The sequence below is a fragment of the Tauraco erythrolophus genome, chromosome 6 (assembly GCF_009769465.1).
Source record: "Tauraco erythrolophus isolate bTauEry1 chromosome 6, bTauEry1.pri, whole genome shotgun sequence".
Classification (NCBI taxonomy): domain Eukaryota; kingdom Metazoa; phylum Chordata; class Aves; order Musophagiformes; family Musophagidae; genus Tauraco; species Tauraco erythrolophus.
Genome location: NC_141470.1, coordinates 8,669,965 through 8,685,169, shown reverse-complemented (window position 1 = coordinate 8,685,169; position 15,205 = coordinate 8,669,965). Strand labels below are relative to the sequence as shown.

The following is a 15,205-nucleotide window of genomic DNA, read 5'->3' as shown; positions in this document are numbered from 1 at the left end:
CATATGATTATAGTTTATTGCATCATTTTCTGGGCCAGAGGGTGACTGTTCTGTGAATGCGAAGGAGAAAAAATAAAATTTCTTGAACTTTCTATTGTTACAACAAGCAGATCTAGCTTGATTGCTAAAATATGCACAGCTAAATTAAAAGCAGTATTATGCTATTGCATTTCACCAAAAAGCTTGCTTAGGTGGAAAACATATGAAGAATATTTTTCTCTTAATGACGTAGATTTTCAGTGACTTTTCCAAGTCTTATTTCTATCATTTGGGAAAAGCCTCAACATACTTACATTTGAAAGAGGCACGTGCTTATGTGCAGTTCATAGTAATCTTATTTGCACTGCATTGCTTACTATGACTTGCATCCTCTGCACAGAGCTAGTGCTGTGTAGAAAACAACCAGCTGGTAGCACTTTTTGTACTTCAGATTGCATGTCACCGCGTGTTCTTTAAAATTGTTGTAAAATAATACTCAATCGTTATAGTGGTTTAAGCTCAAGAAATGATGTAGAAAATTCTCAGTAATTTTAAGTCAATTATTTTTGATCGTTAAATGCCTCACGTTTTTTCCTTCGGAAAATATTTGGTTTTCCTTTAGTTGTTCTCGGCTTTCTAATATAACTAGCAGTAGTCCTGCAAGTGTTGAAAGGAAGGAAATCAGAACCTAACTTTGTGCTGACCTTTGGGTTTTTTCTTCTATTATTGTTAGTGATGCTTTAGAGTATGTATTTTTTAGCTCTAATTCAGATTTCTTTTAAAGTCTGATTACATATGCTTTAAATACAGTCCAAGTGATAGTACTTTGCTTTATTCAATTAAGGTTGACTTTAAAATAGCGTTCTGCATGTTTCACACTGTAACTCTCTTAGTCGCAAAGGTGAGTGGAGGAGCCAGACGGGACACTCAACATTGCCATGTGGATACTGTTTGCCTTTGCAAGCTTATAAATAGAACTCTGTATTCATGGAGAGAATTCCATTTGCTTAAAAGAAAGCGTATCGTTAACATCGTTGTTTGGGAGGTGGTTTAGAGTGAGAAATGTGTGTGTCTTTTATAGGGTCTCTAAACGTTTTGTAGAAACCTTAAGGATGTTTTTGAAGCACAGAAATGCGTGTTGGTTTTTTTTTTTTAAATCTCAGAAGCTGCAACTGTACTACTGTTTTAACAAACCACTAATCTAATCAGCAGCTGTATAACTCTTCGACATTCAGGCCTCAGCAGAGGTGAATAGGTGATTAAACCATTTCAAAACCCAGCAGAAGTTTGTGGAGTTGTTAGACTGTTAGACCGATTCAGTTTCATCTGTTGAGCTGTGCATCAGGATCCCTGAAGCACACAAGTGTTTGCTGATTCTCTTATGTAGTTAAGCCGCGGTACCAGCATCACCCCTAAGATGGATGCCTTTGCTTCAGTGTGGGTGATGACGAGTGAGTCGCAAAAAAAAAAGTGGCTTAAAAAAGTGCTGGAGCGAGTCCAGAGGAGGGCCACGAAGATGATTTGAGGGCTAAAGCACCTCTCCTATGAAGACAGGCTGAGAGAGTTGGGGCTGTTCAGCCCGGAGAAGAGAAGGCTCCGGGGCGATCTTATTGCAGCCTTCCAGTACCTGAAGGGGGCCTACAAGAAAGCTGGAGAGGAACTTTTGACAAGGGTGTGTAGTGACAGGACTTCTTCATTCTGAGGGTGGTGAGGCACTGGAACAGGTTGTACAGAGAAGTTGTGGATGCCCCATCCCTGGAAGTGTTCAAGGCCAGGTTGGATGGGGCTTTGACCAACTTGATCTAGTGAAAGGTGTCCCTGCCCATGGTAGCAGGGTTGGAACCAGATGATCTTTGAGGTCCCTTCCAACCCTAACCGTTCTATGAATCTACGATTCTACGATGCAATGATTCTACGATATACACCACCAGCCAGCCATCGGTTTCACGAAGGCACCAAGAGCACACCCTCGACCACAAGCTGGGAGGCCGGCACCGAGGGAGCCGATAACATCTCACGGGATGGGATCTCAAGGAGCAAAGCATCCGCGGGTCACGCCACCCGATTTTCTGTTTGGTGAGGGTTTGCGGGGGCTTCTGTCTGCTTGGTAACGGGAGCCCCTGCGCGCCCTGTCCTGCCGGGAGGGTCTGCGGTCCGTGGGTGTCCGTGGGTGTCCGGGCTGCGGTTGCCCGGGGCAGCCGTGAGTCACTGAGCCGGAGTGGGGCCGGCGGGCGTGTCTGTGACGCGCTCTGGCGCCTGTGACATCACCGGGACGAGTCCCCGTGGGGGCCGTGACCAGGTGGGCCAGCGGGCAGCGCAGCCCCAGTCCCGTCCTGGGACAGCGGTGAGTGCACACGCGGGGGAGGTCGGGCTGGACGAGGGCCGGGGCAGAATCGCGGCCCCCGGGGGTGGGTTCTCGCCCCGCACCGAGGGCCCGGCCGCTCACGGAGCGCCTGGGGCAGGGCACGGTGCCGCCGCTGCCGCCGGGGCTGGGCGCCGGCCTCGCTGCCTCCCCGCTGCCTCCCAGCTGCCTCGCTCCCTCTCCTCCCTGCTCCCAGCTCCCTGCGGCTCCCGTCCACGTTTGCCACGCCGCCGGCTCCCTCCCTCCCAGCCCCACTGACTCCCTTCTCTCCCTCCTGCAGACCATGTTCGCCAGAACGTTCCTCGTGTGCCTCGCGTGCCTCGTGTGCAGCATCATCCTTGCCACGCATGTGGTCAGTGATGAGCTGGGTGAGACCACGCGTGAGCGCGTGCAGCGGTGTGCGGAGCAGCTGAGCCAGCAGATGACTCAGCTGCTGGAAAAGATGGAGCAGAGGCTCCAGGAGCTGCGGAGCCAGGGGCAGAGCAGCTTTCCCTGGGGAGCCCTGCTCTTTGCTGCCTTGCAGCAGTGGCAGTTCTGGGCTATTGCTGGAGTCCTGGTCCTGCTCTTCGGGCTCTGCTGGCTGCTCCAAAAAAGGAGGCGTGAGCCTGACTGGAGCAGTGAAGAGGACAGCTCTAGCAGCGACACAGATCAGGTAGAGGACGAGGAAGAAGACGACGACAGTGATGACAGAAATCACCTGGGAAGGCTTTTAGAGGAGCGCATACAGTGGCCAGTTCAGAACCTGGACAAAGATTGCCAGTTAGTGAATGACCTGGTAGGCGCCTTCATCTTTTTCTTCCGATACCTCTTGTCGAATAGTTTCTTCCCAGTGCTGCAACCACCTATCGGGGTGGGCAGTGCCTTCGAAGGCTGGAGTCCCTGTGAGGAAGACAAAACCTACCGCATGCTCGTGCCCCTCAAGCCCCCCCGTGGGCATGCCTTCCATCCGGAGCTGAGTGATGCGGGAGTGGGGCCAGCAAGGAACTTCCGCATTCGTGTGGAGCAAGTGTGCACCTGCACAGATGAGCAGCTAGCGGAGAACATGCTGTGCTTCGTCCACCACCCTGAGGAGGAGCTGAGGAGAAATCAGGAGCCCAGACTCCGAGACACCCTCTGCAGCGGCTCCTACCTAAACGTGCACAAAACTGCCATCTGGCTCCAGAACCTTGTGAGGTTGGTCTGGGCGTCCGTGCCTCAGTCGCGTCACTACAAGATGGAGGTGCTGCCCACCAGCCGCTCCTGCAAGCTGCAGCTGACAAATGCCTTCGGGAGAACCCTCTTCATTGAGATGATGCCTGGGGTGCAGCAAGGCGACTCGGACATTTTCCTGAGCAGCTGGAGTACAGAGGACACCTTCAACCCAGACACGATGTGGCCGGAGAGCTACGCTGTGGCAGAGGTGAAGTTCTTCAGGCACGTGGCCACATGGGCCCCGCGCAACAGCTGCCACCTCAAATGCCTGCAAGTCTGTGCTCACATCCTGGAGGGCACCGCCTTTTCCACCTCTATCTTGAAGACTGTTGTGATGCACCTCCTGACCACTTTACCCGTGTCAAGTTGGTGCAGGAGGGATTTCCTGCCGCAGCTGCAGAATATCATAGGGTACCTGCGCATCCGCCTGGAGCAGAAATGCCTCCACCACTTCTTCTTTGGCAATGAGAAAGTGCCCGAGGAGATAATCTTGCCCCCAACCTTCCGAACGGCGGAGCCGCTCAACGTCTTCCAGTGTCTGGCGCAGGATCGGGCCGCCCACATTAGGGCACTGTGTGACTTCCTGAAGCTGCAACATCGGCTTCTAGGACTGCTGTGCTAGAGACAGTGAAAGAGGTCTTCAGGCACTGCGGTGGTTGAGCCCAGCCAGTCGCTCAGCAACCACGCTGCCGCTCGCTCCCTCCTCCCCCTTGGCGGGATGGAGGAGAAAATCGGAATAAATAGAGTGAAACGCGTGGGTTGGGATAAGGATGATTTAATAAAACAGTGGGAAAAAAAAAAAGAAAAAAGAGTAATAACAATGATAATATTCATAAAAAGAGAGCAGTACCAAAGGAGCGGTACAAATGCTCGGCACGCCGACCGCGGAACCCAAAGCTGGAGTCCCTGCGCAGCCCGGCCCGCTGGCGATGGGTGAGGATGTGAAACGCCCCTCCCTCGGTGAGCTCCCTCAAATTATATCTTCCGGGCATAATTATATCCTCCGGGCATAATGATATCCTCCGGGCAGGAGGCAGGTGGTATCCAATGGCCCTCTGACTAATTGGAGTCAGTTGTCCGAGCTGTGCCCCCCTCCCAGTTTCCCTGTGAAAAGTTCACTCTGTCCCAGCCAACCCAGGACAGACACAGAGCTGTGTTTGTGGGCTCTCAGTTGACAGCAGATGACCCCCTCATACAGGAGGGAAAAAGCAGGGAGAAGGCGGGACACGGAAAGGAAAGACACAAGCCTGTGTGGCAGCCCTCTCCCAAGAGCGGCCGCTCTCTCCTCTCTCTCATTGGTGTCCCCAGCACAGCAGCCCCTGACGACTACAGTGGCGACCAAGATGACTGTCACCCTGCTTTGCCCTCGCACTGGCTGCGGCCAGTATGGCATTTCACACGGGCCCGGAAATTCTTGCTGGCAACTCTGGCGGTGCAGGGACCAAGCGAGGGGCACCGCTCATGTGCCTCCGTGTGTTCCCTGGGCTCCGGGTGGAGAATCTACTCATCCTAGGCACTCCCCAGGGAGCTGGTGCTGCAGAACCGAGCACGCAGGCCGTGGAGAAGACACTGCTCAACTGGCAGCGGGAATTGCTGCCGCAGCTTTCCGCCACAGCAAAAGCACGCTCTGGGCTGTGGGACCCGATGCAGCTCAAGAGGCCGTTGCAAGGAGGCTTGTGACAGAGACTCCCATTACCGCCTGGGCAGCAACCGCCCCCGGCTCTTTGAGAGAGTCCGTTCCTTCTGGGAGCTTTACTCCGTGCAGAGTTGTCAATAAACGGCGTGTTGGAACAAACGCTGCGCCTGCCAGTGCCTGTGCAGCACAGGACAAGGGGCAACTGCCTAAAACGGAAAGAGGGTAGATTTCCAATCTAAGGGAGAACTTCACTCTGAGGGTGGTGAGGCACTGGAACAGGTTGCACAGAGAAGCTGTGGATGCTCCATATCTGGAAGTGTTTGAGGCCACGCTGGAGGGGCCTTTGAGCCACCTGGTCTCAAGGAGGAAAGTGGAGTTGGAACTAGATGATCTTTCAGGTCCCTTCTATCCAAAGCAGTCTATGATTCGGTGTTCATGGGTGACTGATAGGAAGGTAATTAAATGAATGAACCTAAGGAAAGACTCCAAAAAAGTTCTGGTATAGTGTTTAAGGATCTAGTTTGTGGAAAAAACAAGTTCTGCTTAAAAACTGTCATGATAGAAATAAAAAAACCCTTCCAACTTGACTGAAAAGGTTTTGGTGTTCGCAGTTTCTATAGGAAAATGCGCTTGCAGCCCAGAAAGCCAGCAGTATCCTGGGCCGCATCCAAAAAAGTGTGGCCATCATGTCGAGGGAGGGGATTCTGTACCTCTCCTCTGCTCTCGTGAGACCCCCCCTGCAGTACTGCCTTCAGCTCTGGGGTCTCCAACACAAGAAGGACATGGAGCTGTTGGAGCGAGTCCAGAGGAGGGCCACAAAGATGATCCGAGGGCTGGAGCACATCTCCTATGAAGACAGGCTGAGAGAGTTGGGCTTATTCCCGGTCCTGAGGGAAGTGGCAGATGAAGTTGCTAAGCCATTATCCATCATATTTCAGAAGTCATGGCAATCTGGTGAAGTTCCCACCAACTGGAAAAGGGGAAACATAGCCCCCATCTTTAAAAAGGGAAAAGAAGAAGACCCAAGGAACTACAGGCCGGTCTGTCTCACCTCTGTGCCCGGCAAGATCATGGAGCTGATCCTCCTGGCGACTGTGCTAAGGCATATGGAAATAAGGAGGTGATTGGTGACAGGCAACATGGTTTCACTAAGGGCAAATCGTGCCTGACAAATTTGGTGGCCTTCTATGATGGGGTTACAGCATTGGTGGATAAGGGAACAGCAACTGACATCATCTACCTGGACTTGTCTAAAGCATTTCAGCTCTGGAGTCCCCAACAGAAGGACATGGAGGTGCTGGAGCGAGTCCAGAGGAGGGCCACGAAGATGATTTGAGGGATAAAGCCAAATATTTGGTTTTCCTTTAGTTGTTCTCGGCTTTCTAGTATAACTAGAAGTAGTCCTGCAAGTGTTGAAAGGAAGGAAATTAGAACCTAACTTTGTGCTGACCTTTGGGTTTTTTCTTCTATTATTGTTAGTGATGCTTTAGAGTATGTATTTTTTAGCTCTAATTCAGATTTCTTTTAAAGTCTGATTACATATGCTTTAATACAGTCCAAGTGATAGTACTTTGCTTATTCAATTAAGGTTGACTTTAAAATAGCGTTCTGCATGTTTCACACTGTAACTCTCTTAGTCGCAAAGGTGAGTGGAGGAGCCAGACGGGACACTCAACATTGCCATGTGGATACTGTTGCCTTTGCAAGCTTATAAATAGAACTCTGTATTCATGGAGAGAATTCCATTTGCTTAAAAGAAAGCGTATCGTTAACATCGTTGTTTGGGAGGTGGTTTAGAGTGAGAAATGTGTGTGTCTTTTATAGGGTCTCTAAACATTTTGTAGAAACCTTAAGGATGTTTTTGAAGCACAGAAATGCGTGTTGTTTTTTTTTTTTAAATCTCAGAAGCTGCAACTGTACTACTGTTTTAACAAACCACTAATCTAATCAGCAGCTGTATAACTCTTCGACATTCAGGCCTCAGCAGAGGTGAATAGGTGATTAAACCATTTCAAAACCCAGCAGAAGTTTGTGAAGTTGTTAGACTGTTAGACCGATTCAGTTTCATCTGTTGAGCTTTGCATCAGGATCCCTGAAGCACACAAGTGTTTGCTGATTCTCTTATGTAGTTAAGCCGCGGTACCAGCATCACCCCTAAGATGGATGCCTTTGCTTCAGTGTGGGTGATGACGAGTGAGTCGCAAAAAAAAAAGTGGCTTAAAAAAGTGCTGGAGCGAGTCCAGAGGAGGGCCACGAAGATGATTTGAGGGCTAAAGCACCTCTCCTATGAAGACAGGCTGAGAGAGTTGGGGCTGTTCAGCCCGGAGAAGAGAAGGCTCCGGGGCGATCTTATTGCAGCCTTCCAGTACCTGAAGGGGGCCTACAAGAAAGCTGGAGAGGAACTTTTGACAAGGGTGTGTAGTGACAGAACTTCTTCATTCTGAGGGTGGTGAGGCACTGGAACAGGTTGTCCAGAGAAGTTGTGGATGCCCCATCCCTGGAAGTGTTCAAGGCCAGGTTGGATGGGGCTTTGACCAACTTGATCTAGTGAAAGGTGTCCCTGCCCATGGTAGCAGGGTTGGAACCAGATGATCTTTGAGGTCCCTTCCAACCCTAACCGTTCTATGAATCTACGATTCTACGATGCAATGATTCTACGATATACACCACCAGCCAGCCATCGGTTTCACGAAGGCACCAAGAGCACACCCTCGACCACAAGCTGGGAGGCCGGCACCGAGGGAGCCGATAACATCTCACGGGATGGGATCTCAAGGAGCAAAGCATCCGCGGGTCACGCCACCCGATTTTCTGTTTGGTGAGGGTTTGCGGGGGCTTCTGTCTGCTTGGTAACGGGAGCCCCTGCGCGCCCTGTCCTGCCGGGAGGGTCTGCGGTCCATGGGTGTCTGTGGGTGTCCGGGCTGCGGTTGCCCGGGGCAGCCGTGAGTCACTGAGCCGGAGTGGGGCCGGCGGGCGTGTCTGTGACGCGCTCTGGCGCCTGTGACATCACCGGGACGAGTCCCCGTGGGGGCCGTGACCAGGTGGGCCAGCGGGCAGCGCAGCCCCAGTCCGTCCTGGGACAGCGGTGAGTGCACACGCGGGGGAGGTCGGGCTGGACGAGGGCCGGGGCAGAATCGCGGCCCCCGGGGGTGGGTTCTCGCCCCGCACCGAGGGCCCGGCCGCTCACGGGAGCGCCTGGGGCAGGGCACGGTGCCGCCGCTGCCGCCGGGGCTGGGCGCCGGCCTCGCTGCCTCCCCGCTGCCTCCCAGCTGCCTCGCTCCCTCTCCTCCCTGCTCCCAGCTCCCTGCGGCTCCCGTCCACGTTTGCCACGCCGCCGGCTCCCTCCCTCCAGCCCCACTGACTCCCTTCTCTCCCTCTGCAGACCATGTTCGCCAGAACGTTCCTCGTGTGCCTCGCGTGCCTCGTGTGCAGCATCATCCTTGCCACGCATGTGGTCAGTGATGAGCGGGTGAGACCACGCGTGAGCGCGTGCAGCGGTGTGCGGAGCAGCTGAGCCAGCAGATGACTCAGCTGCTGGAAAAGATGGAGCAGAGGCTCCAGGAGCTGCGGAGCCAGGGGCAGAGCAGCTTTCCCTGGGGAGCCCTGCTCTTTGCTGCCTTGCAGCAGTGGCAGTTCTGGGCTATTGCTGGAGTCCTGTCCTGCTCTTCGGGCTCTGCTGGCTGCTCCAAAAAGGAGGCGTGAGCCTGACTGGAGCAGTGAAGAGGACAGCTCTAGCAGCGACACAGATCAGGTAGAGGACGAGGAAGAAGACGACGACAGTGATGACAGAAATCACCTGGGAAGGCTTTTAGAGGAGCGCATACAGTGGCCAGTTCAGAACCTGGACAAAGATTGCCAGTTAGTGAATGACCTGGTAGGCGCCTTCATCTTTTTCTTCCGATACCTCTTGTCGAATAGTTTCTTCCCAGTGCTGCAACCACCTATCGGTGTGGGCAGTGCCTTCGAAGGCTGGAGTCCCTGTGAGGAAGACAAAACCTACCGCATGCTCGTGCCCCTCAAGCCCCCCCGTGGGCATGCCTTCCATCCGGAGCTGAGTGATGCGGGAGTGGGGCCAGCAAGGAACTTCCGCATTCGTGTGGAGCAAGTGTGCACCTGCACAGATGAGCAGCTAGCGGAGAACATGCTGTGCTTCGTCCACCACCCTGAGGAGGAGCTGAGGAGAAATCAGGAGCCCAGACTCCGAGACACCCTCTGCAGCGGCTCCTACCTAAACGTGCACAAAACTGCCATCTGGCTCCAGAACCTTGTGAGGTTGGTCTGGGCGTCCGTGCCTCAGTCGCGTCACTACAAGATGGAGGTGCTGCCCACCAGCCGCTCCTGCAAGCTGCAGCTGACAAATGCCTTCGGGAGAACCCTCTTCATTGAGATGATGCCTGGGGTGCAGCAAGGCGACTCGGACATTTTCCTGAGCAGCTGGAGTACAGAGGACACCTTCAACCCAGACACGATGTGGCCGGAGAGCTACGCTGTGGCAGAGGTGAAGTTCTTCAGGCACGTGGCCACATGGGCCCCGCGCAACAGCTGCCACCTCAAATGCCTGCAAGTCTGTGCTCACATCCTGGAGGGCACCGCCTTTTCCACCTCTATCTTGAAGACTGTTGTGATGCACCTCCTGACCACTTTACCCGTGTCAAGTTGGTGCAGGAGGGATTTCCTGCCGCAGCTGCAGAATATCATAGGGTACCTGCGCATCCGCCTGGAGCAGAAATGCCTCCACCACTTCTTCTTTGGCAATGAGAAAGTGCCCGAGGAGATAATCTTGCCCCCAACCTTCCGAACGGCCGAGCCGCTCAACGTCTTCCAGTGTCTGGCGCAGGATCGGGCCGCCCACATTAGGGCACTGTGTGACTTCCTGAAGCTGCAACATCGGCTTCTAGGACTGCTGTGCTAGAGACAGTGAAAGAGGTCTTCAGGCACTGCGGTGGTTGAGCCCAGCCAGTCGCTCAGCAACCACGCTGCCGCTCGCTCCCTCCTCCCCCTTGGCGGGATGGGAGGAGAAAATCGGAATAAATAGAGTGAAACGCGTGGGTTGGGATAAGGATGATTTAATAAAACAGTGGGAAAAAAAAAAAAAGAAAAAAGAGTAATAACAATGATAATATTCATAAAAAGAGAGCAGTACCAAAGGAGCGGTACAAATGCTCGGCACGCCGACCGCGGAACCCAAAGCTGGAGTCCCTGCGCAGCCCGGCCCGCTGGCGATGGGTGAGGATGTGAAACGCCCCTCCCTCGGTGAGCTCCCTCAAATTATATCTTCCGGGCATAATTATATCCTCCGGGCATAATGATATCCTCCGGGCAGGAGGCAGGTGGTATCCAATGGCCCTCTGACTAATTGGAGTCAGTTGTCCGAGCTGTGCCCCCTCCCAGTTTCCCTGTGAAAAGTTCACTCTGTCCCAGCCAAACCCAGGACAGACACAGAGCTGTGTTTGTGGGGCTCTCAGTTGACAGCAGATGACCCCCTCATACAGGAGGGAAAAAGCAGGGAGAAGGCGGGACACGGAAAGGAAAGACACAAGCCTGTGTGGCAGCCCTCTCCCAAGAGCGGCCGCTCTCTCCTCTCTCTCATTGGTGTCCCCAGCACAGCAGCCCCTGACGACTACAGTGGCGACCAAGATGACTGTCACCCTGCTTTGCCCTCGCACTGGCTGCGGCCAGTATGGCATTTCACACGGGCCCGGAAATTCTTGCTGGCAACTCTGGCGGTGCAGGGACCAAGCGAGGGGCACCGCTCATGTGCCTCCGTGTGTTCCCTGGGCTCCGGGTGGAGAATCTACTCATCCTAGGCACTCCCCAGGGAGCTGGTGCTGCAGAACCGAGCACGCAGGCCGTGGAGAAGACACTGCTCAACTGGCAGCGGGAATTGCTGCCGCAGCTTTCCGCCACAGCAAAAGCACGCTCTGGGCTGTGGGACCCGATGCAGCTCAAGAGGCCGTTGCAAGGAGGCTTGTGACAGAGACTCCCATTACCGCCTGGGCAGCAACCGCCCCCGGCTCTTTGAGAGAGTCCGTTCCTTCTGGGAGCTTTACTCCGTGCAGAGTTGTCAATAAACGGCGTGTTGGAACAAACGCTGCGCCTGCCAGTGCCTGTGCAGCACAGGACAAGGGGCAACTGCCTAAAACGGAAAGAGGGTAGATTTCCAATCTAAGGGAGAACTTCACTCTGAGGGTGGTGAGGCACTGGAACAGGTTGCACAGAGAAGCTGTGGATGCTCCATATCTGGAAGTGTTTGAGGCCACGCTGGAGGGGCCTTTGAGCCACCTGGTCTCAAGGAGGAAAGTGGAGTTGGAACTAGATGATCTTTCAGGTCCCTTCTATCCAAAGCAGTCTATGATTCGGTGTTCATGGGTGACTGATAGGAAGGTTAATTAAATGAATGAACCTAAGGAAAGACTCCAAAAAAGTTCTGGTATAGTGTTTAAGGATCTAGTTTGTGGAAAAAACAAGTTCTGCTTAAAAACTGTCATGATAGAAATAAAAAAACCCTTCCAACTTGACTGAAAAGGTTTTGGTGTTCGCAGTTCTATAGGAAAAATGCGCTTGCAGCCCAGAAAGCCAGCAGTATCCTGGGCCGCATCCAAAAAAGTGTGGCCATCATGTCGAGGGAGGGGATTCTGTACCTCTCCTCTGCTCTCGTGAGACCCCCCCTGCAGTACTGCCTTCAGCTCTGGGGTCTCCAACACAAGAAGGACATGGAGCTGTTGGAGCGAGTCCAGAGGAGGGCCACAAAGATGATCCGAGGGCTGGAGCACATCTCCTATGAAGACAGGCTGAGAGAGTTGGGCTTATTCCCGGTCCTGAGGGAAGTGGCAGATGAAGTTGCTAAGCCATTATCCATCATATTTCAGAAGTCATGGCAATCTGGTGAAGTTCCCACCAACTGGAAAAGGGGAAACATAGCCCCCATCTTTAAAAAGGGAAAAAGAAGAAGACCCAAGGAACTACAGGCCGGTCTGTCTCACCTCTGTGCCCGGCAAGATCATGGAGCTGATCCTCCTGGCGACTGTGCTAAGGCATATGGAAAATAAGGAGGTGATTGGTGACAGGCAACATGGTTTCACTAAGGGCAAATGAAGGAACTGTCCTGTGATTGTGTGCATTTTAGTCGTGTCAGAACAAGACTACCACAATCTGCTCTGAGGAAGTTTTATCTTCAGTTACTGGAACAATGTAGAGTGTATATTTCGGTGAGGTTACTGAGTAGGGTGTATCTTTGGAAGGGCAGGACTAAATCCACCATCTGAATGGAAAACATAAGAGTAGTGAATTTATGGAAAAGTGTTTTCCACACTAATTAAATATGTCAGCATCATCAGAAAAATAGGTTTTTAAAATACAAAAGGATAGCCACCATGGTTTCTGTAAGAATAAACTCTGACCTTTTGCCTGCCAGACTGTTTGAAAGAGGTATGTTACAAGTAATAATTTCATTTTTATTGGAAGTTTTTTCCTTCTTTTAGAAAGCATAAATTGCCTCAAAAGATTGATAAAGAAACATAGTGGCAGAGAAGTTAAACTGTCCCTGTTATGTATAAGGGCAATCACTGAGGTAATATGAACAAACCGATCAATGTATGGAGTAGGACGTTAGCAGCAGTGCAGTTTCTTTAAAATACTCTTTCAAAAATATGTGAGCGATTCCAGAATCACACTCAGTAGAGAAGAAATATTTTAAATGTATATCTTCTAGTTACACACTGTTGTCAGTATAATTTTAGGTTTTTGTTGTCAATATAAATTGATTTTTTATTTTGAAGAGGTGGATGTTAGAAGTTTGGGCTATGTTTAGAGTTAAGATATTAGAGAATCTTTCTTCAAACAAAATGCAGGGCAGGAATTCAATTTGTTTTACATATTTTGTCAAGATACACAGGGTTGATTTCTGCAACAGGAAGTTGCACCTGTCTTAATAAAGCAAAGCATGAAAAACATCTCAGTTTCCGTGGTTGCTGAGACACATTTGGATTCTATTACGCACAACCTAGAGAATTCTTTGTTCAGTACTTTGGGGTTTGTTGTGGGGTTTTTCTGCATGGTTTTATTTTGTTTTGTTTTCTTTGGTTGTTTGTGGTTTTTTTTTTTTAAGGTTAAGTACTATTATTCTTTACAAAAAGCCAAGAAACTTTTTCCTAGAACATTAACATGGAAAAGCAGCTGTTAGGTAGAATAGGTATAAAGGAGTAGCTCTGTTTCAGAGCAAATATATGCTTTTCAGTATGCGAAACTCCCGACCTGCATGATTTGAACGTTGCCTGTGAGATGTGCCTTTGTACACCCAGGTGGAACTACCATAAGATTTGTGATGAGTTTTAGTTAAAAAGATTTTTGCTTTGTGTTGCGAAATACTAGAGGTAATGCAGTATATTGATTAAAAATAATGACATCTAAAAATCATACATGTCTACGCTGTAATAATACTTGTCTACTTTTATGTACAAATAGAAGCTTTGGTTCATTTTGTAACTTTCTAGTAAATGCAGTTTACCAGGAGCTTCCATTGGACCTGAAAAATAGAGCTGCTTTCCACTCACACAGAGTATCCTGTGGCATTGTGGGCAGTGTTTTTTCCCCAAGGTTGACAAGATTATGTATATTATTCTGAATATGTTCATTGCATAGATGTGCTGCCATTTCAGAGTGATATTTCGTAAAGCTCTTTGAGATTTGATGTTGACTGACATTATCACTAATACCGTTTTAAGGACCTTAAGTCTCAAAAATCTTTGACTGTAAACACCTGCTGTTGCTCTACTTCTGTATTTTTGGCACTGAAGAGATACTCTGGAAGCCGATGGACTTCTCTGTTGGGTTTTAAAGGTTTAGTTTTTTTTCCTTTTTAATATTAAACAAACCAATGTACTACTGATTAATGCATAACTTGTTTCTTAAATTTCAGTGAGTATTCTCACAAGGGGCGGTGTCTACTAGTGATACTCCCAAAAAGATGCAGTAAAAGTCTCTATTCCTTAATGCATTCTGTAAAACAAAAATTTAGCTGTTTTCTATTGCATCATCTTCAAGGGGTAGGGTCTCCATGACACACAGTATATTTTGCTAAGAAATGAAAATGAAAAGAGATTGTTCTGACCTCTCTGCTCAGTCACAGTTCAGCTTTAATTTTATGTTCTTTCACCTCCAGATAGCTTGAACTCCTGGATTTAGCACTGATGGCAACATATGCTGATTAAATTTGCCACGACCTCTGAATATCACGTGGCCACGTAATTTTCTTTCTCCTTTTAGTGCCTTATTCTTTTGGTGGCACTTTGTTGCAGCTGGGAAAGTTCTTCAGCTGATGATAGTGAAACAATGAGCAGCGTAATTTAGTGAAAGTGTAAGTTGCTGCTCATACATTGTATCTGCTGCTATTAATTTCCATGAGAGCTGTGTCATGTGAGTGGGCATCATGACCCCTTATATAAGAAATTATTTTTAATGTTTGAGGAAGAAGAGTTGTCTCTGGAAATAGCTTTTTAGTTTAAACAATTGTCCAATTAATGTTTTCTTTACATGCTGTCGTGGGTTAGGTTGAACCCCCCCCCCCCCCACACACACACAGACGGTCACTCCTCCTCCCCCACCCCCAGAGATGAGGGAGAGAATTAAAGGGTAAACGGGAAACCCGTGGGTTGAGATAAGAATGATTTAATACAGTGTAGGTGCTCACCACCCCCTCGTATGCGAAGCCCGTCTCGTCCCGAAGCTGCAATCCCGGACGAACGCGAGGCCCCGAAATAGAGAGGGGCAGAGAGAGAGAGAGAGAGAGAGTACTCCGAGAGTGGGAGTACTGGGAGAGAGAGAAAAAAAAAGAAAAACAACAGAGCAACAGCGCAGCAAGCTCAAAAGAGCCAAAGCGCAAAAGCCCTTCTGTCCGGCTGTCCCTCACTTTTATACTGGGCATGACGCTGCATGATATGGAATACTAATTGGCCAGTTTGGCCCTCAATCTTAAGTTCCACCACAAATCACAAGGGGAATCGTGTCCCCCTCGTCCCAACTATGCTCCCCCCTTATCC

General features: G+C 50.4%; 1 protein-coding gene and 2 pseudogenes across 1 annotated transcript in view; all 3 read left to right on the top strand.

Annotated features, from left to right (window-relative positions):
* Positions 1–15,205, top strand: part of CHID1 (chitinase domain containing 1) — a 192,907-nt gene that overhangs the window by 124,571 nt on the left and 53,131 nt on the right. The gene's annotated exons all lie outside the window — the stretch shown is intronic.
* On the top strand, positions 2,625–4,272 carry LOC147528505 (inositol 1,4,5-trisphosphate receptor-interacting protein-like 1; annotated as a pseudogene).
* Positions 4,919–10,080, top strand: LOC147528504 (inositol 1,4,5-trisphosphate receptor-interacting protein-like 1; annotated as a pseudogene).